This window comes from Pelophylax lessonae, assembly GCF_965119305.1.
Source record: "Pelophylax lessonae genome assembly, chromosome: 1".
NCBI lineage: Eukaryota > Metazoa > Chordata > Amphibia > Anura > Ranidae > Pelophylax > Pelophylax lessonae.
In genome coordinates, this window is record NC_138768.1 from 349,621,778 (window position 1) to 349,635,358 (window position 13,581).

Consider the following 13,581-nt stretch of genomic DNA (forward strand, 5'->3'; position numbering starts at 1 on the left):
AACTGTGCTGAAATGTATGTATTATACTATAGTGACATGGACTTTTAAATAATAGCAATCCTTATAAATAATTATTAAAGTGCATAAATGTAAAAAATTAATAAAATATACATAAAGTGCTCTGTGACATTCATGTAAACATCTGTACCCAAAAGAATATAACTGTGTGTATATATTACTGCAATCAATTAAAGTGCTTAGTGCTCACGAAATACCCGATTAAATACAATTATATATATATATATAACACTTCAAACAAATAAAAGTGCTTTTGTGCTCAGTGCTACTATAATTTGATCACTCAAAGTTCAGTGCAAAAAAATTGTCCAATATTCTCCCAGTGAAGTATTCGCGACCATGCAGGGGAACAGTGGTGGTGGGTATCTCCTATTCACCCGTGCAGTATTATCTGGGGTGTGCGCTTACCAGAGGGATATGATCCCTGTTACCTTATGGCAACCAGGATCCGCCTCCCTGCAGAGTTTAGCTGGAACGCACGCCGGATGCCGGACTAGTAGCCGGGGAGGAGCGAAGTGATTTGCACCTGAGGGCTTGCTATTCTCCGTGATCCGCTAATTAGTATATACAGCTATTCAGCATAATGCTACATAGGCATTAAAGAGGAAGTAAACCCTCCTCAGGAAGTTGTACCTATAGGTAAGCCTATGATAAGGCTTACCTATAGGTACTGTAAATATCTCCTAAACATGTACGGTTTAGGAGATATTTACCTTTAATGCAGCCAGTGACGTCACTGGCGCATGCACTCTGAAGGAACGGCTGATCGTGCCGTTCCTTCAGAGCCCCGTGCCGTGACCGTCGGCTCCTGCGCGCGTGCGCAGGAGTGACGTCACCGCGGCTCCGGCCAATCCGATGGCCGGATGCCGCGATCCCGGAAGACGGGTGACTGAACATGTCGCTCGTCATACAGGTAAGAGAGCGGCACGGCGGGGGCTCGTTCTAAGGTAAGTATTTCATAATGAGCTAGTATGCGATGCATACTAGCTCATTATGTCTTTCTCTTGCAGGTTGTAAAAGAAAAAATTTTTTTTTAAACGAGTTTACAACCTCTTTAATTGATTTTATATTTTGTATGAGTTTTAATGAACCCGTAATAAAGGATACGATTATTGAACATACTACACCATGAGAAGTCCCACCAGGAAAAGTGGACGAGAGGACCATTCAACGGCTAAATATTAGCTAAAAAGCGTTCAGGATCCTGGTTGCCATAAGGTAACAGGGATCATATCCTTCTGGTAAGCGCACACCCCAGATAATACTGCACGGGTGAATAGGAGATACCCACCACCACTGTTCCCCTGCATGGTCGCCAATACTTCACTGGGAGAATATTGGACAATTTTTTTGCACTGAACTTTGAGTGATCAAATTATAGTAGCACTGAGCACAAAAGCACTTTTATTTGTTTGAAGTGTTATATATATATATATAATTGTATTTAATTGGGTATTTCATGAGCACTAAGCACTTTAATTGATTGCAGTAATATATACACACAGTTATATTCTTTTGGGTACGGATGTTTACATGAATGTCACAGAGCACTTTATGTATATTTTATTAATTTTTGACATTTATGCACTTTAATAATTATTTATAAGGATTGGTATTATTTAAAAGTCCGTGTCACTATAGTATAATACATACATTTCAGCACAGTTTTGGAAGACAAGATATGCGCTGCCTAATTGAAGCATAGCTTCTTAATATTAGTAGAGTACGCTTTCCCTATTGGTGATTGTAAGGTAGCTGCAGTCTTGTTCACCGCTATATATAATTTAATTAATTTAGTAATCATTTTGGCACGAATATCTATAGCACTTGCACAATGCAGTGATATTCTGCTCTTTTCAGCTGAGCACTGTGGATATGATTGATAAATAGGGGAGTACTCAGCAGAAATATTTTCTAAAGTGACTTTGTGCTATTACAGTAAAATATGTTGGAGGCACCTTGCTGTATGTATTTTCCATTTAGGTGACTATTATATCAGGTTCACACTAATGCGTTTTCTGTGACTCACATTTGCGCAGGCGCAGCAGGCTATTCATTTAAATGGGCTACTGTACCTGCAGGAAACACAGGAAAAAGGTCCCTGCACCTTTATGAAAACGCAGCCGCAGCAAAATCGCATGGTGCAAAAGTACCATGCAATTTCCCGCACCAAAAAATGTGCTGCATTTTCAGATGCGCAGGAGTGCCAAAAGGAATAAATGGCAGCCTTGCGCATCTGTAAAAGAGCAGGGAATTTTTCCTGCAGGTGGTTGTGGGAATAGGTGCCATTTACACGCTGTCCCGCACATGCAACCACCTGTAACAGTGTGAACCTAGCCATGGGCTCATTTACACTTGCGGTTGGCGGGCAATAAAACATGCTGCTGAGCCTCATTTTACAGCTCCCTATCACTCCCGCCATTTAAGCTGCAGAGGCAGCAGCTAGAGGTTTACAGATGCCACTGCTGCAAGGTGGGGGGGGGGGGGCAGTGTAGGTGTCAGTGAAGGGGTCAGTGTAGGGGGGTCAGTGTAGGTGTCAGTGAAGGGGTCAGTGTAGGGGGGTCAGTGTAGGTGTCAGTGTAGGGGGGGTCAGTGTAGGTGTCAGTGAAGGGGTCAATGTAGGGGGGTCAGTGTAAGGGTTCAGTGAAGGGAAGTGTCAGTGTAGGGGTCAGTATAGGGGGAGCAGTGTAAGGGGGGGGTCAGTCTTTTCCTCTTTCTTTCCACCCCACCTACTTGCTCTCTCTCTCTCCTTCGCTCTTTCTTTCCACCCCTCTCTATCTCTCTCTCTCTCGCTCCCTGCCTCTCCTTCCCTCTTTATTTCACTCCTCCTTCTCTCTCTCTCTCACTGAATGAATTACAAGGCTGTAGAGAACAGTGCGCCATTGCAAACTTATATTCAGAGGTTTTAATTACATTATTTTAATATAGGGAGTCGTGAACTAAAGTGGGCCAGTCTAAGGCATGAAACTCCAGGGCTGAAAATGAGTCCCACTCCGGCCCTGGTGGAATGTACTAGCCCTGACTGTCCCGTGGGTATTTTTTTAAAAAAAAAATGTGCAAAAATGTGCACTGGGTGGAACTCCGCTTTAACCCCTTGGAGCCTAAGCCTTTTTCTGACATGTTGCTTACAAGTTAAAATCAGTATTTTTTGCTAGAAAATTACTTAGAACCCCAAACATTATATATTTTTTTTAGCAGAGACCCTAGAGAAAAAAAACAGCGATTATTGCAATATTTTATGTCATGGTATTTGCGCAGAATTCTTTCAAATGCAAATTTTTGGGAAGAAATACGTTTTCATGAATTAAAAAAAAAAAACAGTTAAGTTAGCCCAATTTTTTTGTATAATGTGAAAGATGATGTTACACCGAGTAAATAAATACCTACCATGTTATGCTTTAAAATTGCGTACGCTTGTGGAATGGTGAGAAACTTCAGTACTTCAAAATCTCCATTTGCAATGATTTAAAAAAAATGAATGGTTACCTCTTTAGAGTTACGGAGGGGGTCTTGTTTTAGAATTATTGCTCTTGCTCTAACGATCACGGTGATACCTCACATGAGTGGTTTGAACACAGTTTACATATGTGGGTGCGACTTGCGTATGCGTTCGCTTTTGCGCTCGAGCGCGGAGAGACGCGGCTTTACATTTTTTTTTCCTTAATTATTTTATTTTGTTTTTACACTATCCAATTAATTTTTTTATCAATTTTATTGCTGTCAGGTGCTCTTTATGGAGGGATCTGGGGGTCTAAAAGACCCCAAATCCCTCCTCTGCACTTAAAAGCATTCAAAACGCCAAGTTTGGTTGTTTTGAATGCTGTCATTTTTTTTTTTAATCTGGCACCTTTAGGGCTCCAGTACCCAGAAGTGATGTCATGACATCGCTTCCGGGTTTTTACATCGGAGAGCCAATCAGAGCCAAATACGGCTTTGTTCAGGTCTTCTGGCAGCCGACAGATGTGCCGGCTGGTCACTCAGGGTCCCCAGTAGGACGGGAGACCCGGGCGAGCCGCAGAAGGCGGCGGGAGGGGAGGGATGTCCCCTTTCGCTCTTTGTAATGACAGCCGAGCGGCTGCTCAGCCTCATCGGTTGTCATTAAAAGAAAGCCGACCGTCGGATCTAAACAACAGTACTGGGGTGATGCCTCTAGCTGCAGGCATCACCCTGGTACAACCCCTTCAGGCCAAGGCCGCATATTTGCGTTCCGTCGGCGCAAAGGGGTTCATTTCCATTAGGCTTGGTTCATATTACGGCATTCGTGGGTGCACATTTCTGTGAGTTCCCACACTTCACATGTAGGATAGCCTATTCATTTGAATGGGCTGCCCGATGTGTTAGAAACACGGGAAAAAAAGTCCCTTTTTTCAAAAAAATGTTCTGCTCTAAACTGCATGGTGGTTAGGTGCACGTGAAAATGCGTCCAGATGCAGCCTCTATATATGTATTGGTATTTTCACAGGACATATTTCCTATTCCTAAATATTGCAGTTATTTTTTTTTTTTCAAGGCCTTTTTTTTGTAAAAAAAAAAGTTAAACAATATTACAGGGCAATCTGCGTCTGCACAGAAGATTATTTTCTTATCTTTGGGAAAGCATGTAGCAAGCTTATTTTTTTCCTTTGAGAAGGCATACAGCAGGGTAATTTCCAGGCAATAGATTGTGGGAGAGGGGCATAGCGTTGTCACCTCATAACACAAACCCTAACAAGGACCATAATATCAATCTCACCAGCTCCTAAAGCTTTATGAAATTTCAGTGTTTGGGCTTTCATCTTATAAACTATTCTTGAGTTCTTTGAAATACAGTGCTGGCGTACATTTTCTTATATGGCCTGCCTGTGTGTACAGATCTGTACACCCCAAAATCTTTTTTTTTTATCTGTTTGCAACAAGTTATTGATAACTAGCTCTTAAAGCATCAACACGTGAGCTACGTTTTCCTTTTTTTTTTAATTTCAACTTTAAGTTTGGAGAAATTAGAGCATGTAAGGTAGTTGTTACTTACAGTCCCCCCAAGACCCTTTTTCTTTTTTTTCCTGGTTTAAAGGAACAAAATTGTGAAAGAAGTGTGTGCACCTAGACCACTTCCAGATGTTACTACCACTAGACCAGATGTTACATCACTCACATTCTCTGCACCCCCCATCCCCACAGAAAAAATAATAGATTGGGATACTATGGTTAGGCCAATTATCCCTTGGTATACCTGTTCTGCTGCCAGACAGTTTTCCACTATTGTATCCTCTGTGGTATCTTAATTATTTTTTCTATATGTTATTATATATAGGTAAATGGTGTAAACACTTAGGCCTTACATTTTTGTTTCCTCCTTTTCCCCAGCAAAAAAGGTGATTCTGCCACATGCATTGAATTTCTTAAAGCGATTGTAAAGTTTTTTTTAATTTAAATAACAAACATGTTATAATTACCTGCTTTGTGCAATGGTATTGCACAGAGCGACCCAAACCTCCTCTTCTGGAGTCCCCTACCGGAATTCTTGACTCCTCCCTCTACTCCATCTGCCCTGATGTGTGGGCTCGATCCTGAGCAGGGCTCTGTGAGTCTATAGACTCCGCTGCTGCGGAGTCTCCTGTAAGAAGAGAGAGGAGAGAAGAGCTGCAGCAGATGGACACAGCGCTGAATCATGATTGGGCTCAGGTAATGTTTAGGGGTGGGGGGGCACTGACACATGAAGGTCCCCCCCCCCTTGCCATGCTTGCTCATACAAGGCATACTCATACAAGGCATGTACATGTTTGCGTGTTTAGACTATGTGCCTCTTTCTTTTTAATGGTCACACCCTCTCCAACATGCAGATACCACAGATAAATACACTTTCCATTCTTTCCTTGAAAGTCTGGTTCTCTCTGTGATTCGGATATAGCCTTTTTAACCTATTAGAGACATTTCTACTCTCTACTCATCCACTGTCACCTACAGGATGGTATTTCTCATATCCATCACCTCTGCTAGTCCAATGTAATTCATCTGACCCTTCTATTGGCACTTTTCCACTGCGAGTACCGGCTCGGCTCCACTCGGCCATGCTTGGCCCTGCTCGGCTCGGTTTGCTTTTCCACTGCGTGGTACGAGTCGGCACCTTTTGCCACTGTATAGGCTCTACTCAGCTCGATTTGCTTTTCCACTAAAGTAGTAAGTGGGTGGGATTACAACGATACTCTGACCAATCAGTGGCTAGTAGTGACAAACAATCAAGGCTGCATGTGAAGGATTGTGGGACATGGTATAGCTACGGCCCACTTGGAACCCCAACTGAGGTGGTACTGTTTGAGCCAGCCGTACCGAGATGTACCATGTAGTGGAAAAGCGCTGCTGTACCAAACCGTACCGAACTGTTTAACCACTTAAGCCCCGGAGGATTTGGCTGCTAAAAGACCAGGGGGTATTTTGCGATTCGGCACTGCGTGATTTTAACGGACAATTGCACGGTCGTGCGACGCTGTACCTAAACGAATTTGACGTCCTTTTTTTCCCACAAACAGAGCTTTCTTTTGGTGGTATTTGATCACCTGTGCGATTTTTTGATCATGCGCTATAAGCAAAAAAAAAATGGATTTTTGTAAGAACTTACCGTAAAATCCTTTTCTCTTAAGCTCATTGACAGACGTAGTCTTCTTGATTCTCAAGAGCTGGGTTATGTTGTCTCCGCAGGAGTAGGACTAGGCAGAATGACAAAACGTTCTGGCTCCACCCTAGGGGGCAGTCCCTGAGGGTATATCCTCCCTCTCTCTGCTACAGGGAATCAGTTCTGTTTAAAGCAGTACAGAGAAATTAACCCAACCCAACTCAATGATAGAGGGGCGGGTACTACGTCTGTCAATGAGCTTAAGAGAAAAGGATTTTACGGTAAGTTCTTACAAAAATCCATTTTTCTCTATCGCTCATTGACAGACGTAGTCTTCTTGATTCTCAAGAGCTGGGACATCCAGAAGCAGTGCCACAAATGAGGGGTGGGATTGACAAAATCAAATCCAATCTAGTAGGCCCAACCGGTGCCAAACTAGAAGTTTTAAAGGCTCATTATAAACAAAGAATGAGACTAAAGAAAAATTTTCCAACGGAAAAAACCCTCGAGGTAGACCACTGGTCTCCTCAAATTGCGGCCTGCAAAACCTTGCGGCCAAACGAGGCATCAGACGATGCCATTACATCAACTTTATAATGTTTAGAAAAGGTATGCACCGACGACCAGGTAGCCGCCTTGCACACCTGGACCACTGACGCCTGATGGCGAAAGGCCCATGACGCACTAAGTGCCCGAGTGGAGTGCGCCTTAACAGGGAACGGGGGCTCCCGACCCTTAATAGAATAAGCCTGCACTACCGTCTGTCTGATCCATCTGGAAATGGTCGCGGCAGATGCAGGCAACCCCTTTTTGGGTCCATCTGGGATCACAAAAAGTGAATCCGTCTTGCGAAACGAGTCTGTCGTTTTCAAGTATACCCTGATTGCCCGGACCACATCCAAGGAGTGTAAAGCAAACTCCCGAGGATGACTGGGCTTAGGACACAGGGAAGGTAATACAATTTCTTCATTCAGATGAAATTCTGAAACCACTTTTGGTAGGAAGGATGGATTCGGACGAAGAACCACCTTATCTCTATGAACCACCAGATATGGTGAACGACAAGATAATGCGGCCAGTTCTGACACCCTGCGTGCAGAAGTAATAGCCACCAAGAAGGCCACCTTCTGGGACAACGTGGGTAGAGGAATCTCCCTAATATCTTCAAAGGGAGGTTTCTGAAGAACCGACAACACTAAATTAAGATCCCAGGGGGGTAACGGCGCGTGCACTGGCGGAGCCAGATGTCGCACCCCCTGGATGAAATTCCGCACCAAGGAATGAGTAGCCAAAGGCTTCTGAAAGAAGATGGCTAATGCTGAGACCTGACCCTTGATAGTACTCAAGGCCAGTTTCTGCTCAACCCCTTGTTGCAGAAAAGCCAATATTCGACTAATCGAATAAGACCGAGGACGGAACCCCAAAGGTTCACACCATGCAATGTAGGACTTCCATGTGCGATGATAAATCTTTCTGGAAGTCGCTTTCCTTGCTTCAACTAGAGTAGGAATAACTGAAGCTGACAAACCTTTGTCCTTCAGCACCTGGGTCTCAATAGCCAGGCCGTTAAAGCCAGCGATCGTAAAGCAGGATGGAAGATCGGTCCCTGAGACAGTAGATCCTCTCTGAGAGGAAGTCTCCACGGGACGTCCGCCACCAGTCTGACCATGTCGGCGTACCAAGCTCGACGAGGCCAGTCCGGAGCTACCAGGATTACTGGGATTCCTTCCTCCTCTACCCTGCGAAGAAGTCTTGGCAGTAACGCGAGAGGAGGGAAGGCATATATTAGCTGGTATTGCCCCCACGGGGCGATCAGTGCGTCTGCGGTTTCTGCTAGAGGATCGCGGGAGCGAGCCACGAATCTCTGAACTTTCCTGTTGAATCGTGATGCCAACAGATCCACATCCGGGGTGCCCCACCGTAGGCACAACTGGTGGAAAACGTCTGGATGGAGGGACCATTCCCCCTGATCCAGGGTCTGACGGCTGAGATAATCTGCCTGCCAATTCTCCACCCCCGGAATGAACACCGCAGAGATTGCTGGAACAAATCGTTCCGCCCAGCGAAGAATGCAAGCCACTTCTTTGGCCGCTCGGACACTCTTGGTGCCCCCCTGGTGATTGACATAAGCCACGGCCGTGGCATTGTCCGACTGGATCCGAACCGGGCTGCCCTGGAGCTGCTCGGTCCAGTGAATCAGACAAAGTCTGATCGCTCTCAGTTCCAATACATTTATCGGTAATCTGGATTCCTCCGGGGACCAAAGTCCCTGGGCAGATAATTGACCGAGAATTCCTCCCCATCTGGATAGACTGGCATCCGTGGTCACTATCGTCCAATATATTGGCAGAAATGACTTTCCCTGGCTGAGCATTGGAGACCGAAGCCACCAAACCAGAGACTCTCTGGTCTGTTTGTTCAATCGTATCTGATTGTCCAGGGATTCCGGATTCCGATTCCATCTGAGGAGAATCTCTAGCTGAAGAATTCGGGTATGGGACTGGGCAAATGGGACTGCTTCGAATGAAGCCACCATCAACCCCAGAACCCTCATGCAAGTCCGAAGGGAAGACCAGCTGTTGGACAGTAACAACTGGACTGCTGATTGAATCTTTCGAAGTTTCCCTACCGGAAGAAACACTCTTGTCTTGACTGTGTCTAGAATTAGACCCAGATATTCGAGCCTCTGGGTGGGAACCAGAAAAGACTTTTGCTGGTTCACCAGCCACCCGAATTCCTGTAAAGAAATCATAGTAATTTCTATGTTTTGTAGCAAGGTCTGAGGAGACTCTGCATGAAGCAGAAGATCGTCTAGGTAACCTAGAATCGATATACCTCTTTGGCGCAGAAGTGCCAACATTGGGGCCAACACTTTTGTGAAGACCCGCGGAGCCGTGGCGAGACCGAAAGGTAACGCCACAAACTGATAGTGGTTCTCCTCTACGGAAAAGCGTAGAAAACGCTGATGTCCTGCGAAAATGGGAATGTGAAGATAGGCGTCCTTGATGTCTATGGACGCTAGGACATCCCCTGGATGCAGGAAGGCTGCTACCGTGCGAATGGACTCCATTCTGAATCTTCTTATGTTGACGAAAGAATTGAGTGCTCTTAAGTCCAGAATTGGACGCACTTTGCCCTCTTTCCTGGGTATTGTAAACAGGTTTGAATAAAACCCTTGAAACCGTTCTGTCCAAGGAACGTGGACTACCACTCCTTGTTGTAGTAGATCTGTGACTGCTCTCCGCAGATCTTCTAGACGATCCGGAGATAGTCGGATATTGGAAGGGAAGAATCGCGCCGGTGGGAGAGATCGAAACTCGATCTTGTACCCTGACTTCATGACTTCGCAAACCCATTTGTCCGGGATTCTGGAAAGCCATGGATCCGGGAACCGGCGAAGACGTCCCCCCACCCCAGTTATGGGTGGGGGCGCACCTTCAGGCTTTGGATGGTTTATCTTCAGGTCTGGAGGGGGCGGGTTTTTGCTTGCCCGACCAACGACCCCTGACGCCTCCTGTAGGAACCTTGGAGGACTTAGTTTTTTCACCCGCTGGACGAAAAAACCTCTTGTGAGCAGAAAAAGAAGGCCCTCGTCTTTGACGAGTTCCTCTACCTTTAAAATTTTGCGGTAAAAAGGTGCTTTTTCCACCGGTGAGATCCTTAATGATCTCATCTAAGTTGGCTCCAAATAGACGTTCTCCTGAAAAGGGGATATTAGCCAATGCTTTTTTGGAACCTTGGTCGGCTATCCAACCTTTTAGCCACAGTGTACGCCTGAGAACCACTGCTGAGACTGATGCTCGCGCCATTAATGGAGTGGCGTCTAACGCCGCATCACATACAAACTGTAACCCCTGTATCATTTGTTCCAACAAATCTGATACCGCCTGAGGGACTTCTTCTAAGTCCCGGCGTAACCACTTGGTCCATTCAGTTACAGCCTGCGAAACCAGACCAATAGCAATTATTGGCCTGAAAGCTGATCCAATCAAGGAAAACATGGTGCGAGACATAGCTTCTATCTTGCGATCCACTGGATCTTTTAAAAGACGGAGCGTCTTCTAAAGGAATAACCGTGGCTTTATTCAATCTAGCAATTGGTGAATCCACCACAGGTGGTTCTGTCCATTTCTTAATAAGGGTTTCCTCAAACGGATAACGCCTGTCAATGCGTTTGGAAATATTAAAAGTGCGTTTTGGCAGACGCCATTCTTCATCGATTGGATTGCCAAAACATTTGGGCAATGGAAAAACCTTTGCCACTTTGATGCGCTTTTTAGTCCCAAAAGGGATCTCAGTTTCAGCTATTTCTGATGGAATACCCTGTAACCTTAAAGTCTCTTGAACAGATACAATGAGTGCGTTTACCAACGCTTCCTCTCGGGCTATGGCAGATGCCGAAACATCCTCCTCACTGTCTGAAGAGACAGGACCCGAGACACCAATACCAGATGAAGTACCTGCAACTGCAGAAATAGGCTCAGAGTCTGAATCCGAGGTTTCAGATAATAAGGGGTTAGGCAGGGGTCGCTTTCTTGCGCCCTGTCCCTGACAAGCCACTTCCACCCGGGACACAAAAGTTTCCATAATGGCTGACAAAGATTCAATTGTCAATGGGGTGCTGGAGGATCCCGCAGACCCCTCGAGGGGATCCGGAGGAGATACATGAGTGGCAGGGTCCATGTTAATACAGGACACTTTTGCCAGCAATAAACAAAAAAACTTTTTTTTTTTTTTTTGTGTGTCTCCCCCTAGCGCAATAGCGCCCCTCAGAGTACCTGCTTCTCGATCCCAGAGAGAGAGAGAGGGACCCCCAAGGCTCACCAACCGATGCAGTGCAGTTTCCAACAAACTGCAGCCAGCGTCTGTCTTACACAGACTGGAAGGAGCTGTTTGCTTTTTCCCGGGCAGAAGGCGTGGCTCCGCCCCCTGTGTACGCCTTCCGGCGTTCCCAGCCCTCCACGAGGAAGCTGGGCTCACAAAACATGGCCGCCCCCATAGAAGAGACATAAGACTCCAAAAACATGGCGGCCGGCGTGACCTGAGGACATACATGCATTCGGTCTACGGCAAAATGGCGGCGGACCGCCGATATCGTCTTCCCAGCACATCCACCTGCACTCTGCTGAGAGGTGACATATGGATCTACAGAGATACACTGCACATAAGGTAGGATTATACCTCCTATGTTTGCTGTAATGTTACAGTCTGCTGGGTAGAGTGTTAGCTCTTGAACCAAGTCCACTTCCCACAAACACATGCTGTATTACAAGGGGGACTTGTAAGTGTCAGATATATACTGACCATATATGGAGGGGCCCATAATATATACTGCCTCATAAATGAGGAAAAAAGGGAACGTTTTACTCACCATACCGAACCGACAGGCACCCTCTCTTCATAATACCCTCTCCACCGAGGTGGGGGTTTGTGGACGCCTCGACTCTCTGGTCCTGGCGTCCAAGCGAGCTTTTAACTCGCAAAGTCAGTCCCTTTACTGGGACTCCGTCGCGGCCGACTCAGCGCACTGGTCTGCACGCGCTTTTAGGCAGAAACCGGGGTGACCACTGGATCTCACATCCAGCCCGTCGCCCGGCCCCGCATACTTACTTGAATATGTCGCGGCCGACCAAGCGCAATGCCTGGTCTGCACGCGCTCGTAGGCCGGCTGGGGTGACCACAAGTGTCGCCCAGTCCGGCATTTTTGCTTGAAGATCTCACAGGAAAAAAACACTGGAGAAAACTACCTAAAAAAAATGTCTTTTTCTTAAAGAAAAAAAGTCTTGCCAGGACCAAAAGATCCCAGCAAGGAACTTAGGTCCTTACTCCTGACTAGACAGAAAAAAACTGATTCCCTGTAGCAGAGAGAGGGAGGATATACCCTCAGGGACTGCCCCCTAGGGTGGAGCCAGAACGTTTTGTCATTCTGCCTAGTCCTACTCCTGCGGAGACAACATAACCCAGCTCTTGAGAATCAAGAAGACTACGTCTGTCAATGAGCGATAGAGAAAGAGCGTCAATTTTGCAAAAATAACAATATTTTTCACATTTTTTTATAATAAATTCCCCAAAAAAAAAGTAAAAATCAAAATTTTTTAATATTTTCGGCCAATTTGTTTTATGCAACATATGTTTGGTAAAAAAAATCGCAAAAAGCGTATTTTGATTGGTTTGCGCAAAAGTTATCGCGTTTACTAACAAAGGGAAAGATTTTTGTCATTTTTGTTGTTTTTTTTTTTTTAACGCGTAATGGTGGCATTTTGCGATTTTTTTTTTGGCGGTACAGCGACATTGGGGCGGACAGATCGGACCCTTGACTGACATTTTTGACACTTTTGGGGTTACCAGTGACATTTCTACAGTAATCAGTGCTATATATATATGCACTGTTACTGTAAAATTACACTGGCAGTGAAGGGATTAACTTTATTTGAGAGGGAGGGGCTGTGTGTGTCCCTAGGGGCGTGATTCTAACTGTGATTGGCTGTGGCTTGAGCTGTAGGAACACTGATCAACGGTCCTACATAGTAGAACCGTATGATCAGTGTTTCTACACAGGGGAGAATGACAGGCAGCTTGTTTACACAAGCTGCCTGCTTTTCTCCCTCTCCCCCAACGATCACAGAGTGAGCGGCGGACATCGGGTCCGCTGGTCACACGCGCGGGGGAGTCCGTGACTGCGCGGGAGCGGGAGCGCGCCGCCGGCGGCGCGCGCTCGCTCCCCAGAGCCTCACAGGCTAGTGACGTACCGATACGTCACTCTGCCTGTGAAGGGATGACCGCCGCAGTATATGTACTTGCGGCGGTCGGCAAGCCGTTAAACAAGTACCATGCAGTGGAAAAGCGCCAAAGCGAGCCATACCAAGCCGTACCATGCAGTGGAAAAGCCCCATATGTTGCTACTTTGTAGCATCTTCTATGTCGTACTTTGCTCTATATATAAATACAGTGGGGAAAACAACTATTTGATCCCC